This window comes from Salvelinus sp. IW2-2015, linkage group LG19 (genome assembly GCF_002910315.2).
Source record: "Salvelinus sp. IW2-2015 linkage group LG19, ASM291031v2, whole genome shotgun sequence".
Classification (NCBI taxonomy): domain Eukaryota; kingdom Metazoa; phylum Chordata; class Actinopteri; order Salmoniformes; family Salmonidae; genus Salvelinus; species Salvelinus sp. IW2-2015.
The window spans coordinates 28,815,961-28,834,847 of NC_036859.1; the positions used below are offsets into that span (position 1 = coordinate 28,815,961).

The 18,887-nt window shown below is 41.5% G+C and overlaps 1 pseudogene; it reads right to left on the bottom strand.

The window, feature by feature from the left end:
- Window positions 1-314: 314 nt before the first annotated feature.
- The window catches only part of LOC111979058 (dihydropyrimidine dehydrogenase [NADP(+)]-like), a 184,137-nt pseudogene continuing 165,564 nt past the window's right edge, over window positions 315-18,887 (bottom strand).

The following is an 18,887-nucleotide window of genomic DNA, read 5'->3' on the forward strand; positions in this document are numbered from 1 at the left end:
ATAAGGTAATTACTGCTTCTAGATAATTATAAATGTTCATAATAAAGGTAATTTTTCACTATGCAATTACGTGGCCAATCATTGGTGTGAGGGAGACATTGGTCCTTTCCTTCTCTTCTCCCCCCTCCGCTCTACGGTGGTCAGGTAAAGCATGGGTCGTATTCATTAGAGCACACAGTAGAAAACGTTTTAAAACATTTCGCAACAGGAAATGAAAATGACCATTTCTCATTGGACTAGCCCAAGTATTGTCTCCCTGTTTCAATAGATTTTCTTCCGTTTTGCGCCTAATGAACATGGCCCTGTTCTAGCCTTTAGAAAACCGGAGTAACAGCTTGAGGCAGCCCCCTCTTAGGCACGTACAGTGTTGGCCTGGTAACCATTTTGATGCAGCCGATGATGGGGCAGATGCTGAGGCAGAGAGTGCAGCCGGTACAGCTGTCAGTGATTACTGGGAAATGGGTCTCAGGGTCAAACGTAATAGCCTGCAAAAGAAGAGGAAGCAGAGAGAAAAAAAGCTATTACATTAGAGCAATTATCGACTCTCCATAGGAGAGGACTCATCCTCTCTATCTACTGGGTGGATGGAGAGAGAAAAAAGAGAACAGAAAAAGATTAGTCTGCAACATGACCACAGTGGTTTAGCAGCATCCTGTCACGAGAACAGGTGAACTCAATCACTCAACTAGAGTCTTACAGGAAGGAACAGTGTTTTACTGCACCATATGAGTGTATCTCACTCAAGTTAGAGGATAGTTAAATAAACAATATAAGAGTGCTACATTCAAGCTGAGGGGACAAACAACACAGTCTATTTCCCAAACAGAGCACCAAATAAGCAATAGGATTCCTATTGACTTTTGAGAAAAACCACATTCACAGTAGGCTAAGCTGTGTGTGTGAGTGTGTGTATGTGTACAGTATGTTAGTACCTGGTATCCTGAGTTATTGCAGGTCATGTAACATTTCCCACAGTTGATGCACATCTCCTCATCGATCAGAGAGATCACCTGCTCCTGGTTGTCCAACTCCAAGTAGGACCTGATGTGCTTCAGAACCCTGGCGATCACACCTTGCAGGGGAAATAACAACAACAATCACAGTGAGTCACTAGTCTGACATCAWCAAGCATAGCTAGTTATTTACAAGTCTAGCTGAAGGACAGGACAGAACAATAACATGCTCTGGAATGCTTTATATGCTAACAAAAATGATAAAAATCTAAAGTCTTACCCATGCTTTTATTGGCTTGAAAGGACCTTAGAATGGTCACAACATCCCTTCATTAGAAACTGTCACGCCCTGACCATAGAGAGCTTTTATTCTCTATGTTGGTTAGGTCGGGGTGTGATTAAGGGTGGGTCATCTAGGTGAATTACATTTCTATGTTGGCCTAGTATGGTTCCCAATCAGAGGCAGCTGTTTATCATTGTCTCTGATTGGGGATTATATTTAGGTAGCCATTTTCTCATTGTGCTTTGTGGGATCTTGTATATGTATAGTTGCCTGTGAGCATTATTTATAGCTCCACGTTTCGTTTGTTCGTTTTTGTTGTTTTGTTCTTTAAGTTTCTCTTCCGAAATAAAGGATGGAAACATACCACGCTGCATCTTGGTCCGCTCATTTCAAGGAACGTGACAGAAACAGATGTACTATCACAAACACTAAAGCAGAAGTCTGAAACTGTTAGCTCGCGAGCCCGGATTTGGAGCTTGAGACGATTTATTGCAGTCTGCCGTTGTCTTAGAAAACAAAATAAAGACAAAACAGAGTGTTATTTGTAATCCAGGCAGCCTCTCTCTCACCTTCACAGCAGGGACTAGTGTCGCCCACAAAGTTGTTGTTGGCATCCTTCTGTTTCTTCTTGTACTTAGCCAGGACCTCTGTCTTCACCAGGAGGTAGGGGCCAAAGCTGAGCAGGCTCTGGGAGATAGAGAGGGACAATGGTGGAATGGTAAAGATGCTTTTTAGAAAAAAGAGAGTGTGTCCATTGTGTCCAAGTAAGCAATGGAATGAAGTACTTACGTACCAAAATATTTTTATATGGTGGTGCAACTTCAAACAAATAGAGGGAAAAAAATCAACAAGGGCTACAGCACTCAAATCAGCAATGTCATATATCTCACAGCATCGCGTCGGAATTTATGTTTATTTTCATAACCTGGCCTGGGTTAACTGCATAGATACCCCAAATTATTAATTAGCATAATAACTAAGCAAAACAAAACAAACCAAACAACACTAGCCACTACAACTGTCAAAAACTGTGTTAACTTACATGGTTGTGCAGTTTGCACTACCCCACACCTAGCAACAGCTCTCTTTGTCATTAGCTAGCTACGTTGTTAGCGATGCTAGCTAGTTAGCTACGTTGTTCATGATACTARCTAGCTAATATACAGTACCAGCAAAAGATTGGACACACCTACTCATTCAAGGGTTTTTCTTTATTTTGACTATTTTCTACATTGTAAAATAATAGTGAAGACGTCAAAACTATCAAATAACACATATGGAATCATGTAGTAACCAAAAAGTGTTAAACAAATCAAATTTTAGATTCTTCAAAGTAGTCCCCCTTTGCCTTGACAGCTTTGCACACTCTTGGTATTCTCTCAACCAGCTTCACTTCTTCCAACAGTCTTGAAGGAGTTTCCACATATGCTGAGCCCTTGTTGGCTGCTTTTCCTTCACTCTGCGGTCCAACTCATCCCAAACCATCTCAATTGGGTTGAGGTCGGTGATTGTGGAGGCCAGGTCATCTGATGCAGCACTCCATCACTCTCCTTCTTGGTCATATAGCCCTGGAGGTGTGTTGGGTCATTGTCCTGTTGAACAACAAATGATAGTCCCATTAAGTGCAAACCAGATGGGATGGCGTATCGCTGCAGAATACTGTTACTTGAACTCTGTGAAGCATTTATTTGGGATGCAATTTCTGAGGTGCTGTTACTCTAATGAACTTATCCTCTGCAGCAGAGGGAACTCTGGGTCTTCCTTTCCTGTGGCGGTCCTCATGAGAGCCAGTTTAATCATAGCGCTTGATGGTTTTTGCAACTGCACTTGAAGGAACTTTCAAAGTTCTTTAAGTTTTCTGGATTGACTGACCTTTCCGGATTGACTATCTTAAAGTAATGATGGACTGTCATTTCTCTTTTCTTATTTGAGCTGTTCTTCCCATAATATGGACTTGGTCTTTTACCGAATAGGGCTATCTTCTGTATACCACCCCTACCTTGTCACAACACAACTGATTGTCTCAAACGCAAATAAACTTTTAACAAGGCACACCTGTTAATTGAAATGCATTCCAAGTGACTACCTCATGAAGCTGGTTGAGAGAATGCCAAGAGTGTGCAAAGCTGTCATCAAGGCAAAGGGTGGCTTTTTGAAGAATCTCAAATATAAAATATATTTTGATTTTTTTAACACTTTGTTGCTTACTACATGATTACATATGTGTTATTTCATAGTTTTGATGTCTTCACTATTACTCTACAATGTAGAATTACATTTTTAAAAACCTTGACGTTGAGACTGGTGTTTTGCGGGTACTATTTAATGAAACTGCCAGTTGAGGACTTGTGAGGCGTCTGTTTCTCAAACTAGACACTCTAATGTACTTGTCCTCTTGCTCAGTTGTGCACCGGGGCCTCCCACCCCACTTTCTATTCTGGTTAGAGCCAGTTTGAGCTGTTCTGTGAAGGGAGTAGTACACAGCGTTGTAAGAGATTTTCAGTTTATTGGCAATTTCTCACATGGAATAGCCTTCATTTCTGAGAACAAGAATAGACTGATTAGTTTTAGAAGAAAGTTCTTTGTTTCTGGCCATTTTCAGCCTGTAATCGAACCCACAAATGCTGATGCTCCAGATACTCAACTAGTCTAAATACGGCCAGTTTTATTGCTTCTTTAATCAGAACAACAGTTTTCAGCTGTGCTAACATAATTGCAAAAATGTTTTCTAATGATCAATTAGCCTTTTAAAATGATGAACTTGGATTAGCTAACACAATGTGCCATTGGAATACAGGAGTGATGGTTGCTGATAATGGGCCTCTGTACGCCTATGTAGATATTCTATTAAAAATCTACCGTTTCCAGCTACAATAGTCATTTACAACATTAACAATGTCTACACTGTATTTCTGATCAATTTGATGTTATTTTCATGGACAAAAAATGTGCCTTTCTTTCAAAAACATGGACATTTCTAAGTGACCCCAAACATTTGAACAGTAGTGTTTTATATATGTATAATATATATGAAATTTAGCAGATGCTTTTATCCGAAGCAACATACAATCATGCGTGCATACATTTTATGTATGGGTGGTCTCGGGAATCAAACCCACTATCCTGGTGTTGCAAGCACCATTCTCTACCAACTGAGCAACAGAGGACCAGAAAGCTAGCTTTGTTGTTAGTGATACTAGCTAGCAAATTAGCTTAGGCTCCAAATAGAACAAGCTAGCTAAGTAGCTCCTAGCAAACGCTTTARTCCAATGCCTGACTGATGATGCTAACTTGTTGGCTTGCGAGATTTAGTGGTCTACTGAGGCCTGCTAGCTAGCTAGCTAATGTTAGCTCGCTAATGTGCTAGCTGGCATCGCTAATGAGCTCGCTAGCTAGCTAGATAACATCATGACCAGTTGCTTGTCGTGGTGTAGTGCAAACTGCAAAACCACGCAAGTAAATTACGTTTATGACATTTGTACTGACTATTGTTGTTTGGTTTTGCTTAGTGACATTGCTCATTTATTCTTCTTGGTATTTAACTATGCTGTCATGGTTATGAAAATAAATAAGTCCCAAGTTCCCGCGAGATACTGTGAGAATTTGCAGACTCACGGATACAGAGCCTGAGAAAGATACAATTACGGTTCAGGAGCCAAATGGTAAACTGATTTCAATGTTTAATTCAAAGTTAAAGTGTGGACAGAGAACTCAATTCTCTCTATCTGTTTAACCATTTCCTTTTAAGTGAAAATGTAGACTAAGAAAACTCCCCTGCCCTCACGCACAGACACATCCTATATCCTGAAATATATTCACCTCGTCTAGTGAACCCTCCTCTCTAAGGAGCCATTCCTATTCACAGTCACACTCCATGGCTATGGATGGTTATGGGAGGAGGGGGAGGACATAAAACCAGGCTCCAGCCACTCCACTCAGACTCCACTGAGGGTTGGTGAAACGTGCCCCAGGAACCCACCACACAACACTCTGGATGGTCTGCACCCCAAATGGCACCCTATTCCCTATGTAGTGCACTACGTTTCCCTATGTCGTACACTACATTTGACCAGGGGCCGTAGGTCTCTTGTCAAAAGTAGTGCACTACATATGGAATAGGGTGCCATATGGGAAGAAGCCTGGATGGGCTGGTCGGTATGGGTCGTTTTATGGGAGGCTATCCACATTGACATTCAATGTGAGTGCATCGTTATCATCGCCACCACCATTACTACGAAAAACCCAGGAAATTGAATGGGAAGCCATATAATAGTAATTTGTGGCGCTAGGTGGTGTGACAGTGAAATGGTGATTTCCTGGAAGGATAATTCATTGCAGAGGGATGGTTTTCTGTCAGTTGGACACCAACGAAGTCTGACTGACACCAAAATGGCTGGCTCTTTGTCTAACCAAAACATAAAGTCCTCTTAAAAACAGGACCTCAGTTCTAACAAAGGCTGTCTGTCGGAACTGGACGTTTTTGTGTCTCCATATTCACTCAAGGAGATATCGCAATAGAACATGACCCTCACTTTTCAAACAGTCAGCTGTCACTCACTAGTCTGCCACTAAAAGGACCTAACAAAACACATTTCTTTATCAGCCAGCTCCAGTAAAAACTCCTCTCTTCCCTTTCTCTCTTTCTCTCTCCACTGATACAACAACAGGGTGAGGAAAGCCAAAAGCCAGAGCCATTCAGGGCTGGGGGCCGGGACCCATCAAAGGCATCAGAGTGACAACCGCTGGAATCTGTGTCAGCAGTGTCTATTCTCCAGCTAATGGATGGGTCTGGGGGACAACGAGACGCAGTAGCAGCCTTGATGTATTTATATCCCTGTAGAGTTTGTGTGTGTGCTAATTAATCAGCTGTTATAGCCTCAAACCAAAGTGGCTTGGCTATGGGAGACCAGAGGGCTTTATCATGACAAAGAACAGCTACTGAAAACACACACGCATGAATACACACATGCTTGCTCACACGCACACAGGCATGCACACTCATGCACACACACACGCACACATGCACACGTTCACGCGCACACACACACACACAACTGAGAGCCTGGTACAAAGCTAATTGAGTGATTTTAAATGAGTTGGATATCTATCTGTAAATGCAGAGATTGAAATGAGTTTAGAGAAAAAGCTATGAAAAAAAGTGGTGGTAAAAGTACCTTAATAGAAAATGAAAAGTGAAAGTCACCCAGTAAAATACTACTTGAGTAAAAGTCTAAAAGTATTTGGTTTAAAATATACTTAARTATCAAAAGTAAAAGTAATTGGTAAAATATACTTAAATATCAAAATTAAGTATAAGTATAAATCATTTAAAATTCCTTATATTAAACAAAGCAGACGGTAACATTATTTATTTATTTTTTAATTTACGGATAGCCAGGGGCACACGCCAACACTCAGACATAATTTACAAACTAAGCATTTGTCTTTAGTGAGTACGCCAGATCAGAGTCAATATGGATGTTTTCTTGATACTGTAAGTGCGTGAATTGGACAATTTTTCTGTCCTGCCATGCATTCAAAATGTAACGAGTACTTTTGGGATTCAGGGAAAATGTATGGAGTAAAAAGTACATTATTTTCTTTAGGAATGTAGTGAAGTAAAAGTAAAAGTAATCGAAAACATAAATAGTAAAGTAAAGTACAGATACCCCCAAAGAACAACTTACAGTTTTTTACAATCACTTTGGCACTAATTTCAGAACCTTGTGGTAATTTTTCAAAACTCTAGACACAAAACTCAAAACGGTCATCACTTGTAACACAGGCTGTCCAATGTTCAAAACATTGCATTATGCATTCATATCTTTAAAGAAACCTTGCACTTGCAGAATCATTGGTTCAAATAACTAATTTATCATGAAATACCATAGGAACATTCATTTAGATCACCCACACACAAGATACCGAGTTTCACTGTGTAGTTGTTCGTACAATCATTAAATATTGTAGTACAAAATATGTGATACATGTTTCATTATGCTACTACACGTAAATACATCAATGTAAAAGGACTGGTAGAGCGAATACTACAGACACAGTGGAATCATTGAACAAAATATGAAATTTATTGATGAAATGCAATTAAATCACAACATCGGTTTCTTTGAATCAAAGCAAAAATAATTAGCTACAAAAAAAGAAAAAAACTACAGTAAAACATCAACTGCAGTGTTCCTCACCTGGCTTACTGTAAAAAGCAAAACAAAGGATTGATTACTGTACTTCTATATTTCCATCAAACCTGTCTTGTGGATTTGACCATAGGTTCTCATCCACATCACAATGGAATTTTTCATTAGCCAAACATCTTGGGAAGAATCTTCGGGCATGGCGAATCCAGGCCTGACACTGGTCTGCCATGATGTCATTGCATGCATCATCCATGGCCTGGAGAAGGGCGGCTTGTTCGTGAGGGCGCCTACAATATACAGTGGGGCAAAAAAGTATTTAGTCAGCTACCAATTGTGCAAGTTCTCCCACTTAAAAAGATGAGAGAGGCCTGTAATTTTCATCATAGGTACACTTCAACTATGACAGACAAAATTAGAAGAAAAAAATCCAGAAAATCACATTGTAGGATTTTTAATGAATTTATTTGCAAATTCTGGTGGAAAATAAGTATTTAAGTGGGAGAACTTGCACAATTGGTGGCTGACTTTTTTGCCCCACTGTACCTTCCACCTCCATGTGGAGAAAAATTCCTCAATCGGGTTAAGGAAAGGAGAGTATGGGTTAAGTACAGGGTGGTAAATTGTGGTTGGGCCTGAAACCATGCTTGCACCATTTGAGCATGGTGGAACCTGACATTATCCCACACAATGACATAGGTCATGCCATCTGCTCTACAGACCTAATTTAGCTCATCAAGGAAGGTTACATTCGAACAGCGAATCATGTGGCTGCCTGCAACTCAATATATAGAGTATATAGAATGGAGAGCTTTAGATTTACATTTACATTTAAGTCATTTAGCAGAATGAAAGAGGTCAGAGGAGAATGTCCAGACTCATTCAAGCTAACAGAAAGGCCACAAATGCTCAAATAACAGCTGTTTACAGTTTTTTCCAACTGCTTACACACGTTTTCAAAACTGTCTCCTTTTTTCAAAACTCTACACACAATTCCCAAAACTGCACACACAAATTGCAAAATGCCTCACATCTCCTTCAAAATGTAACACTGCATTCAAAATGCCATAAACACATGTCAGAATGAAGCATTTGCATCAAATGGCAAACACTGCTTTCATAATAGTACATTTTTGGATATACCATGTAAACACTGTTGTTCTAAATCTAAAGCTCTTTGGTCTTTCATAGGCTTATATCTACATGTCAATACAATGTTCTACAGTGAAAGTAATCTGCTGAGAGGGGTAACAAGTACACTGTAAAGACCAATGCAATGTAGAACTAGAAAATATTTATTAGGCCAAACATTACTATTGTATACAGTAGCATACAACAAAACCATAAACATATGTAAACCAAAAGTATATTCTTTAGAATACAGTAAAGAACACAATTGTGTGTGTGGGGTCCCGGGAGGGGCAGTCGAGGAATTGGTAGGGGGGGGGGCAGTCACCAGTGCTAAGCTACGCTTCATCTCTTCTCCGGCCTGGGTCTGGCCACAATACTTCATCCACATCACAAGATATGTTTTCTCTTGCCAAACATCGAGGGAAGCATCTCCTAGCATGGCGTATCCAACCTTGGACAGAGGCAACCTCTATGTCCCCACATGCGTCCTCCATTGCCTGGAGAAGCGGCATGCGGGCACAGGGTTGGCGATCATACACTTTCCAGTGCCAGGCTGAGAAGAATTCCTCTATGGGATTTAGAAAATGTGAATATGGGGGTAGGTACAAAACTACAAATTGTGGATGGGTGGCAAACCAGTTTTGGACCAGAACAGCCCGGTGAAAACTAACATTGTCCCATAAAACCACAAATCTAGCAGGCTCCTGATCTGGATCAGGGACAAGCATTATGTAAATTGGATCCAGAAAAGTGAGCATATGGCCGGTGTTGTACGGACCCAGTGTGGCATTGTGATGGAGGACCCCGTTTTGAGTGATGGCAGCACACATAGTTATATTACCCCCACGCTGTCCAGGGACATTGGTAATTGCCCTCTGTCCTATTACATTTCTTCCGCGGCGCCTGGTTTTGGTGAGGTTGAAGYCAACCTCATCCACATAAATAWATTCATGGCGAWTTACAWGGGCATCCAGCTCCAAYACTCTCTGTAACAGACAAAAGGATATACAGATGAGTAAATATGGTATGTCTGAAGTACTGTAAGTAGTGTTGCATACATACCTCTACAAAGTCATGTCGCATATTCTYGACTCTGTCAGMGTTTCTCTCAAATGGCACCTTGTAAAGTTGTTTCATCRTCACTCGGTGCCGTTGGAGGATGYGTTGTATGGTCGACAGGCTTACAGCATTGATGTTGTTAAATATGGTGTCATTATTCAAGATATGCTCTCTTATCTCTCGAATCCTAATTGCATTGTTGGCCAAAACCATATTTATAATTGCAGTCTCTTGTACATCTGTAAACAAGCGTCCTCGTCCTCCATGATGTCTTTGCCTTTCCACTCTGTACAGAATTCAAACACAGTATGTGTTCAGCATAGGAACTGTAAACAATGTACTAAAACATGTAGTACAGCATGATAACCAACCTCATTCATTCAATGCAGTGCAGTAAATGGATGGCTTAGAGTTACAAATGTTTATGCAATACTATGCAGTCATACATATTTTACAGTACATTACTGTAATGCTAAGATAGTCATTAGATAGTTGCATACCTGTTCTCATTTCTGAAGGTTCGAATTATGGACGCCACTGTAAATCGACTCCAGTTGGGCTGGACTCTCAGTCCAGCCTCTCTTATGGTCAAACCGTGGTTGATCACATGATCAATACGTGTTTCTCTAATCTCATCAGAGATGGCTCTCCTTCCTTCTCTTCTTTGCCCTCGTCCTCTTCTTCCTCTTCCTCTCCCTCCTACTCCTCTTGCTCTCTGTCCATTGTTGGCATCCATTGTTCAAAACAGGTAATCTGACCTTTGAYCTATTTATAGGCCTATACTACAGTAAAGCAGTGATTGGTTAGTGATCAGAGAAGCTATTAGTGTTTGCACATGTGAGGAGTGTGTGTGTGACCTGGTGAATAAGTGTAGCATTTTGATTGGCTGTGTTTGGAAAAGGAAAGCAAGTCACTTCCTGTTAGATTTTTGTGTTTTAGGTAGAGAATTGTGTGTAGTGTTTTGAAAAAAGTGTTTTATGCAATTGACAACTGAGTCAAAGGCTGAGAAATAGCTTATGGTTTTGGATATTTGGTGTGTAGTTTTGCACTTTGAGTGAGAGTTTAAAAAAATTGTGTGACATGAAAAGATTTTGTGTGTAAGCAGTTGGAAAAAACTGTAAAACAGTGGTGTGCAGAAGGGCATCTCTTAACGTACAACACCGTGAATAATTCAGGCTGTTGTGGAGGCAAAAGGGGGTCCTACCCAGTACTAGATAGATGTACCTAATAAAGTGGCCGGTGAGTGTACAGTAATGTCAAATCTGAAAACTTGGTCTGAGACCATAGAAACAGTGTCTGATAAAGACTGATGATGAAATATTACATCCATAGACAATGTAGTGCAATTGGTTCATGTTCCACGGAAATTGGTGTCAATGGATCTCGTTATCCTGAAACTTTCATGATCTAAACATGGAATATTGTTTGTCAGTTTCCATAAAACTATGCATTAAGAGTAATGCAACAGTTACTTATAATTTTGAGCAGTTGTATCAATTGATAGTTAGATCATGGTAATGAAATGAATAGACAGTCATTTCAGATGTAATGTGCGAATTGCATTTTGAAATGGTAATACTTTGATGTTATGTTGTGTCATTTTGAACAGGTGATTTTAATTCAATGAACAAATGATCTTAGCTTTATGTGTATTGTATCCAAGCAATTGGAAAAAGTGTTAAGAGTTTAAAAAAAATTGCATTATGATCATTGGTTGTGAGTTTTGTGTCTAGAGTTTTGAAAAATGACATCAAGATTCTGAAATTAGTGCCAAAGTGATTGTAAAAAACTGTAAGTAGTACTTTAAAGTAGTTTTACCTAAGTACTTTACACCACTGATGAAAATAACTCTGATACAGGCCTGATTATAAACTCACATTGATCAGGGAATTTAGAAAAAAAACAAGAGAAAATAAAACATCTGAAAGATCTCTTTGCGGTTTGTTGGCCAAATGAGTGAGCCAGGGATACCATTCCTTAGTTTCCCTGTGAAGTGCTGCTGCTGTGTATGTGTGTGTGTGTGTGTGTGTGTGTGTGAGTGTGAGTGTGAGTTGAGTGGTGAGTTGTGTGTGTGTTGTTGTGTGTGGTGTGTGTGTGTGTGTGTGTGTGTGTGTGTGTGTGTGTCGTCGTGCGTGCGTGCGTGCGTGCGTGCGTGCGTGCTGCGTGCGTGCGTGCGTGCGTGCGTGCGTGCGTGCGTCTGGTGTGTGTCTGGCGTGCGTGCGTGCGTGCGGTGTGTGTGTGTGTGTGTGTGTGGAGCGAACAGAGATGTGACAGAGTGCTTTCAGCAAATGAAATTGTGTGTAAACACCCAGGGAGCATCGTTCAGTGGAACACTTAGGGAGAGCCACGGCCATTTAGAGGAGGAAAAACATGTTGAAGTGTAACCGGGAGCAACCACAGTCAGAGAGGAGAGAGTGTGTGTATTTACTGCTCTAGTACTGCTCTATTATTCTACAGCCATTCAAAAGGCCCAATGGATCACAGAATAATGACATAACAATCATACAATTGCACACAATAATACATTTTCTATCATGCTGTTTCTGGGAAAATCACCAATCTTTCCTTCACCCATAATAAAAGGTTATTGAGACCGCAGAGCTTCTTTTACGAATATAGCGGACAAAAACTAATCTATACATTTCTGATTTTTATTGGAATATCTTGTTGAGTGGTGAGTCTGTATGTAGTAATTTATCCAGGGAGGGATACTGCAGGTAGGTAGGCCCAGCCAAAGCCCCCGTCCCACTGAGATGCACCACATCTAACTACAAACAGGGCTCTCCAAAACACAAGGGCAGGTCAATTTTCTAATAACCTACTGTACCTGGATTGTAAATCAAACAGCCTCTGTTCAAGAGGGAAATGATTATGTGTTATTGTGTGTACTTTACAAATGTAGACACTAAAAGGATAGACAGTTAGGTAACACTTTGTATGAGGCACACACATATAATGCCTTATACGGGCACGTATAATGCTGTATGAGGCATTATAGTGCATTATAAAGCTGCCATGCTCTTCTAAGCTTTTTAAGATGCATTTTGCAGATAGTTTGAATGAGGGTAGCTGTCTTCACATTTATGAATAATGAGCCTAATACAAATATTCTGTGTTTTAGCTCTTTAAAAATGTTGAGGAAGCGATGCGGACTTCTTTATAGGCGAGCAGTTAGCAACAGGTGGGCGTTTGGTCTGGGTTTGTTTGTGTGGACATTGATCAAATCGTCCTTCTCCGCACATAGGCTTTTAGCTCACGTCAATTGGTTGTTGTTCAGAGAAAATACATTTAAGGTCTGCGTGTCTGTGTCTATTATGAGCCGTTTCAGAGTGGCCTTTCGTAATTGACTGTGGGCTGATATGAAGGTCAGTTAAGTGCCTCTTGTAAACCTTTTTAAACCTTTCAATGTATGTTTCAGTTCCAACTTTCTGCTATATCCTAGTTCTTTATTAGCTCAAATGTGAATGCCATAAAGAGACACGCACTCACACGCAGGTTGGCATTTATTGGGATGAATCTTGTCCTGGAGGCAGCTCTGCGGAGTGGCTACTAACTGGCCGAGCCACAAAATCGGATTTTAAACCTAACCCTAACCACACTGCTAACCTCATGCCTAATCATAACCTTAAAATTAAGACCAAAAAGCTAATATTTGTTTTCATGAATTTTTTACGATACAGACAATTTTGACTTTGCGGCTGGCCCATCCAGCGGAAAACGCTCAGCTCTGCCTCCAGGACAAGATTCATCCCAATAAATGTCAACCTGCTACTCACACACACGGATAGACAGACAGATGCATGCACACAAACAAGACCAAATACTTGAACAAATATATAAATATCGAAGCACATCTCACAAACCAAATTTCTATGCAATTTCCATTCTTCCAAGCTCCCTCCCTCGCAGCTTGATGTCCTCCCCCTCTCCTCTATTCTTCAGCCATGGTCAGTGCACAGAAGCATGCTCACCAACAGAGAGAGCAGGGGCCCAGAGTGATAGAGAAAAAGATGTATAAAAAGAGAGAGAGCGAGACAGAGAGAGAGATATACACTGAGTATACCAAACACCCCCCTCCCCCCACTCTACAAGGTGTCGAAAGCGTTCCACAGGGATGCCGGGCCATGTTAACTCCAATGCTTCCCACAGTTGTGTCAAGTTGGAAAACTGTTGAGCATGAAAAACCCAGCAGCATTGCAGTTCTTGACACAAACATAGGCACTTAAATTTTTTGTCTTGCCCATTCACCCTCTGAATGACACATACACAATCCATGTCTCAATTGTCTCAAATCTTAAAAATGCTTCTTTAACCAGTCTCCTCCACTTCATCTAAATCAAATCAAAATCAAATCAAGTTTATTTTATATAGCCCTTCGTACATCAGCTAATATCTCGAAGTGCTGTACAGAAACCCAGCCTAAAACCCCAAACAGCAAGCAATGCAGGTGTAGAAGCATGGTGGCTAGGAAAAACTCCCTAGAAAGGCCAAAACCTAGGAAGAAACCTAGAGAGGAACCAGGCTATGAGGGGTGGCCAGTCCTCTTCTGGCTGTGCCGGGTGGAGATTATAACAGAACATGGCCAAGATGTTCAAATGTTCATAAATGACCAGCATGGTCAAATAACAATAATCACAGTAGTTATCGAGGGTGTAGCAAGTCAGCACCTCAGGAGTAAATGTCAGTTGGCTTTTCATAGCCGATCATTAAGAGTATCTACACAGATTGAAGTGGATTTAAAAAGTGACATCAATATAGGATCATAGTTTTCATCTGGTCAGTCTATGTCATGGAAAGAGCAGGTGTTCGCAATGTTTTGTATGCAGAGAGAGAGAGCGAGAGAGAGAGAGAGAGAGAGAGGCTGCTGAGGCGGGGCAGACAGAGGATAGACACAGCGTCATTACCTCTGCTAGGCTGCCAGATCCCCACAGCTAGCCAGGCACCGGGCCGAGGGGCTCACACAGCCAAACACATATTTAAGAGCTTTACATTCCCACGAAGCATGTCTCCCCAACTGCCGGGAGACCAGGTCCAGGGGCGAGGAGGTGTGTGTGTGTGTGTGTGTGTGCGCGCGCACAGTGGTTTTCATGTCTACAAGGGAAGGAAGGAAGCTAACGATGTTTCTGCTGAAAAGAACAGAAGCTCTGTGATTCAGGGACGGTACGGTGTGGGGGTTTCACAGTGTGGGGTTTGCTACACACATACAAACTTGGCAGAATACAGTGTTGCTCTCTACTTAAAAACAGAATGTATTGAGGCTACAATGAAGAAATACATTTTGATTATATTGATGAATCAATATCCGTAATAAGAAACAAATGAGTGTGTCATTGAAGTGATAAAAACAAATGATTGCCATTCTGGGAGTATTTCTTTCCCTCAGCCATGGTGTTCTCTATCTGTCTTTCAAACACATTTTCTTCCTCTCTCTTTCTCTCTCTCTTCAGTCCACCCCCCTCGCCTCTTCAGGTGCATGAGGGTCATTTTTTATTATTTAATTTTTTTATATATTTTTTCATCTTTAGTAAACCAGGTAGGCCAGTTGAGAACAAGTTCTCATTTACAACTGCAACCTGTCCAAGATAAAGCAAAGCAGTGCGACACATACAACACAGAGTTACACATGGAATAAACAAACATACAGTCAATAACACAATAGAAAAATATATTTACAGTATGTGCAAATGTAGTAAGATTAGGGAGGTAAGGCAATAAATAGGCCATAGTGGCAAAATAATAATAATTTAGCATTAACACTGTGGTGATAGATGTGCAGAAGATGATGTGCAAGTAGAGATACTGATGTGCAAAGGAGCAAAAAAATATAGAAAAAAATTAAATGGGGATGAGGTAGTTGGGTGGGCTATTTAGAGATGGGCTATGTACAGGTGCAATGATCTGTAAGCTGCTCTGACAGCTGATGCTTAAAGTTAGAGAGGGAGATATAAGTCTCCAGCTTCAGTGATTTTTGCAATTCGTTCCAGAGACCTGGAAGTAAAGGCGGAGTTGGCTTTGGTGATGACCAGAAATTAAATATACCTGCTGGAGCAAGTGCTACAGGTGGGTGTTGCTATGGTGACCAGTGAGCTGAGATAAGGCGGGGCTTTACCTAGCAAAGACTTATAGATGACCTGGAGCCAGTGGGTTTGGCGACGAATATGAAGCGAGGGCCAGCCAACGAGCGCATACAGGTTGCAGTGGTGGGTAATATATGGGGCCTTGGTGACAAAACGGATGGCACTGTGATAGACTGCATCCAATTTGCTGAGTAGAGTGTTGGAGTCTATTTTGTAAATGACATCGCCGAAATCAAGGATTGGTAGGATAGTCAGTTTTACAAGGGTATGTTTGGCAGCATGAGTGAAGGATGCTTTGTTGTGAAATAGGAAGACGATTCTAGATTTCATTTTGGATTGGAGATGCTTAATGTGAGTGTGGAAGGGGAGTTTACAGTCTAACCAGACACCTAGGTATTTGTAGATGTCACTACAGTCTAGAGTAGCGATGCTGCACGGGCGGGCAGGTGTGGGCAGGGATCGGTTGAAGAGCATGCATTTAGTTTTACTTGCATTTAAGAGCAGTTGAAGGCCACGGAAGGAGAGTTGTATGGCATTGAAGCTTGTCTGGAGGTTTGTTAACAGTGTCCAAAGAAGGGCCAGATGTATACAGATTTGTGTCGTCTGCGTAGAGGTGGATCAGAGAATCACCAGCAGCAAGAGCAACATCATTGATGTATACAGAGAAAAAAGTCAGCCTGAGAATTGAACCCTGTGGCACCCCCATAGAGACTGCCAGAGGTCCGGACAACAGGCCCTCCGATTTGACACACTGACCTCTGTCTGAGAAGTAGTTGGTGAACCAGGCGAGGCAGTCATTTGAGAAGCCAAGGCAGTTGAGTCTGCCGATAAGTCGAAAGCCTTGGCCAGGTCGATGAATACAGCTGCACAGTATTGTCTCTTATCGATGGCGGTTATGATATCGTTTAGGACCTTGAGCGTGGCTGAGGTGCACCGATGACCAGCTCGGAAATCAGATTGCATAGAGGAGAAGGTACAGTGGGGTTCGAAATGGTCGTTGATCTGTTTGTTAACTTGGCTTTCGAAAACCTTAGAAAGGCAGGGTAGGATGGATATAGGTGTGTAGCAGTTTGGGTCTAGAGTGTCTCCCCCTTTGAAGATGGGTATGACCATGGCAGCTTTCCAATCTTTGGGGATCTCAGACGATAAGAAAGAGAGGTTGAACAGGCCAGTAAAAGGGGTTGCAACAATTTTTGGCGGATCATTTTAGAAAGAGAGGGTCCAGATTGTCTTGCCCGGGTGATCTGTAGGGGTCCAGATTTTGCAGCTCTTTCTGAACATCAGCTATCTGGATTTGGGTAAAGGAGAAATGGGGGAGGCTTGGGCAAGTTGCTGTGGGGGTTACATGGCCAGCTGTAGAAAAATGCTTATTGAAATTCTCAATTATCGTGGATTTATCGGTGGTGACAGTGTTTCCTAGCCTCAGTGCAGTGGGCAGTTGGGAGGAGGTGCTCTTATTCTCCATGGACTTTACAGTGTCCCAGAACTTTTTGGAGTTTGTGCTACAGGATGCAAATTTCTGTTTGAAAAAGCTAGCCTTTGCTTTCCTAACTGCCTGTGTATATTGGTTCCTAACTTCCCTGAAAAGTTGCATATCGTGGGGGCTATTTGATGCTAATGCAGTATGCCACAGGATGTTTTTGTGCTGGTCAAGGTCAGTCAAGTCTGGAGAGAACCAAGGGCAATATCTGTTCTTAGTTCTACATTTTTTGAATGGGGCATGCTTATTTAAGATGGTGAGGAAAGCACTTTTAAAGAATAACCAGGCATCCTCTACTGACGGAATGAGGTCCATATCCTTCCAGGATACCCGGGCCAGGGTAATGCAAACCTTCTGTCTTCTGTCCCGCATCTTGTCACATCATAGCCCGTTCAAAATGTCCCTCTGCTTGTCGCAAAGTGGGTTTTCATCTACATCTTCTTCTTTTCATATACAGTGGGGAGAACAAGTATTTGATACACAATTACTTAAAAATCATACAATGTGATTTTCTGGATTTTTGTTTTAGATTCCGTCTCTCACAGTTGAAGTGGCAGCTATGATAAAAAAATACAGACCTCTACATGCTTTGTAAGTAGGAAAACCTGCATAATCGGCAGTGTATCAAATACTTGTTCTCCCCACTGTACACTGAGTGTACAAAATATTAAGAACACCTGCTCTTTCCATGACATAGACTGACCAGGTGAAAGCTATGATCTCTTATTGATGTCACTTGTTAAATCCACTTCAGTCAGGGTAGATGAAGGGGAGGAGAGATTATAGAAGGAATTTTTAAGCCTCGAGACAATTGACACATGATTTTTGTATGTTTGCATACAGAGAGTGCATGGGCAAGACAAATTATTTAAGTGTCTTTGAACAGAGTATGTTAGTAGCCAGGCACAACGCGGCTGGGTTTTTCATGCTCAAAAGGTGTTCTGTACACTCAGTGTATGTGCGACTGTGCGCAAAAGCGCTTGTGTGTGTCCTCTTCCTGTGTGTGTAAGTGCCTGTGTGTGTATCCGCCTCTCAGTGTGTGTGTGAGTGTGTGTGTATTCACTGAAGGCTGGGAGTTGGGCGGGTGAGCTGTGTGTCATTTTCTCTGTAGACAGGCGTTGTGTCAAGGTAAGCGAGGCCCAGCTATAGAGACACTGTGTGAACAGCCTTTCCTCACCTCTCAATTAGCAGACCAGGGAAATGCCAGTGCAGAGTGAGAGAGCGAGAGAGAGAGAGGGGATGGTGTACGTGGCTCCCATCAGCAATGCTGTGGTTATGTATGTTGTATGTTGTATGTACTGTATGTCATGATATGTTTTGTTGCATGTTCTTTTTGTTGTGTTCTGTATGTCATTGTGTGTTCTGTATGTCACGTTGTGTTCTGTATGTCACGTTGTGTTCTGTATGTCACGTTGTGTTCTGTATGTCACGTTGTGTTCTCTATGTCACGTTGTGTTCTCTATGTCACGTTGTGTTCTCTATGTCACGTTGTGTTCTCTATGTCACGTTGTGTTCTCTATGTCACGTTGTGTTCTGTATGTCATGTTGTGTTCTCTATGTCACGTTGTGTCAGGACCCGGTGCGAGAAACAGTCACTAATAATTGGCAGAACCCAGAAGATGAGGCAGACACAGCAGTACTAGAGATGGTGGTTTAATAAAAAATAGATATCTTCCAAAATACAAAAGAAAATCCACAAAGTGGTAAAAACAGCAAGGGAAAAAACAAACCTCAAAAGACCAATCCAAAAATACA